Raw genomic sequence first — 2,959 nt, forward strand, 5'->3', positions numbered from 1 at the left:
CTCTTTCTTTTCAAAATTGCATAAGAGCTTTGAGTTGACCAGATTGGACCATCTTTGACCATTCAATTTCATGCTTTAAATGAATAAAATTTTAATTTCAGCTGCACAAATAAACATTAGAACATCCAAAATAATTTATGCAACTAAATTCAATCGTCATAAATTCACTTTAAATCAACCATTTAAGAAAAAATATCTCATAAAAAATTTGAATTTTAAAGCATAGATGTGGGCATAAATATGCACTCATCACACCCCCACACTTATCCTTTTGCACTCATGGGAAAAATTGATTAATTTCAAAACTTTGTTCTGAGTCATTTTATTCCATATTTGCATTTGGATCAAAAGAATGAACATCACCGGATATAGATCAAACATTTAAACATCACTTTGTCATGGACATGCAAATGAAATCACTTTATTCTTCGCACATGTGTTAACCTTTTGAATTCCCAAGAAAATCAAATATGAGAGATAACACTCAAGTCAAAATGTATCTATTTCTCTCCAAATCTCTCAAGTGTTTTTGGCTTGTGTTTACTCAAAATACCCATGTAAATAAACACCCTTGGTATTTAGCAATACTCTAACATTCACATACTTCAGAAAACATGCAATTCTTGATCATGAGGACTTTTTAAAGGTTATATTGGGGCCAAGGCAAAGGTAGGAAATTTTCTTTGGAATTTCTGGGTTTTTGAAGTTGATATAGAAAGAGTAATGACACTTTATTTCAAAAACAACCTTATTTCTTGCTCTTTTTAGGAAGATTTTTTTTTCTCTTTCTTTTTTTTTTCATCACCTTTTTTTTTCTTTTTTTTTTCATCACTTTTTTTTTTTCAAAACTTCAACTTTAAATCTTCCTTTTTGCCTTCCTTTTGTTTTGTGGTGAGACACTTACCCACACACTTATTCATTACTTACTTATAACACAATCCATTACTCCTTTTTCTTTCCCAAGGTGAGGAAGATATGATTTTTCTTCATTTTTTTCATTTGGCAATTTCTAGAAACAAGAAAAATAGTCTTAAGGCTCAAAGGGGTTTCCAATGGATTAATGTTAAGGTAAGTTTATTTGGCNAAGTAGNNNAAACAAGAAATGCCTCAATCATATCAAATCATGCATATTCACCTCAGTTGCACAACACAGAATCAAGCTAAATATTAGAGTATCATCAAAACATGGGCAAATCACTCAATAAAAATAGGTATGGCACATGATAGTCCATCCTTATCATTAGGCTCAAAATGCACATGGTTCAAATTTCTTTCACAAAAGATTTAATTAGGAAATTCTCAAGTCAACTCAATTAGCAAATCATAAAAGCAATCCATACATATCAACATGACTCTTTTTTTTTATATATATATGATCATCCCAATTACTGATTCAAACTCTCAAATCCATTGCAAATATTTATTAAAGAAAGAAAAGAAGAAAAGAAGAGAGAAAAAAAACGAAATAGGGAACAAATCAAATTGTTTCCCCACACCCCCACACTTAAACTATGCATATTGTTCAATGTATCCCTTAGATATAGAATGCACAGAAAAAGTACAAGGGAACTTACCTCCTTCATGGTNGAAGGAATGCTAGTAGGACTTCATCGAAAAAGTCATCCTGGATTGGAATGTTAACTCTTCCCTTCTCAATCCTACTAAGATGGTCAACTACTAAATTGTGTGCCCCACTTCTGTCTTGAATAAGAGACAACTTGTCCTTCTCGTTCTTGACCATTGTGATTCCACCTTTCTTCAGGACCGTATGCATAGGGCCCACCCAAATGCTGTCAGAATTGTGGTCTATAATACATGTTTGTAGTAGCTTGGTGTCCCTTTTCTTTACAACCCCCATCAGTTGAGAATTCAGTCTTCCTTGGGGTTGTCTCATTGGTTTAGCATCACTTGATAAGTCAATACAAAACAAAGAATGATCTTTAATCGGATACTTCCCAGATTCCAACACGTTGAAGCGCACTTTCTCGTCTCCTATCTCCATTGTCAATGATCCTGCATGCACATCTATCTTGGTTCGTGCTGTCATCATGAAGGGTTTTCTCAAGATAATAGTTGTTGGACTAGTTCCTTCTTCATCCTTCATGTCCAAGATATAGAAATCAACAAGAAAAATTAACTTGTCTACTTGGACAAGCACATCCTCAAGCACACCTGCAAGGTTAACTGTGCTACGATTGGCCAGTTGAATGACCACACCAGTAGTCTTAAGAGGTCCCAAAGATAGAGAAGTAAACACTGATAACAGCATTACATTAATGGAAGCCCCTAAATCTAGCATGGCATTGTCAAACTTTGAATTTCCAATAACACAAGGAATAGAAAACATAACTGGATCCTTGCATTTTCGCGGTATTTCAATATTCTTCTTAATCAAGCTTGACACATTTCTTCCGTTCTCGCTTAAGAAAAAGATTTCAAATGAGATATGAGAAATACTTTGTTTGGGTCCACTCCCAGGAAAGAGAGGTGCGTCACAATGGACAACTTAAGAACTAGGTCTTTCCTAGCCAAAGTATATTCAAACCAGCTTTAAGTGTTTCTCAAGAGAAATTCTTAATTAAAGTAAGAACAAAGAGTTTTTCTGAAGAATAACTAAATGCTACAAAATAACTCAAACTAAATTAAATGTATATGAGTTAGGAAAAATAAAATAAAAACAAATGAAAATTAAAAAATAAAAATAAAAATAAAAATAAAAAAAATTAAAATGAGAATCAAAATATTCAAAATACTTACCGTAGTCCCCAGCAACGGTGCCAAATTTGATAAGTTGTCGTTGAAGCTATCAAATTAATACTACTTTTCAAGGCAACTTCAGTATTGCCTAGTAGTATTCAAGAAAGTAGATAGGGCTAAAGTAACCCTAAGTCGTCTCCCAACGAACACGAAATTGCTTTCGAATATCTAACTCTTATGAATGTTATGCAATGCTTATGAG

The sequence above is a fragment of the Vigna radiata genome, unplaced genomic scaffold (genome assembly GCF_000741045.1).
Source record: "Vigna radiata var. radiata cultivar VC1973A unplaced genomic scaffold, Vradiata_ver6 scaffold_296, whole genome shotgun sequence".
In the NCBI taxonomy this organism is placed as follows: Eukaryota; Viridiplantae; Streptophyta; class Magnoliopsida; order Fabales; family Fabaceae; genus Vigna; species Vigna radiata.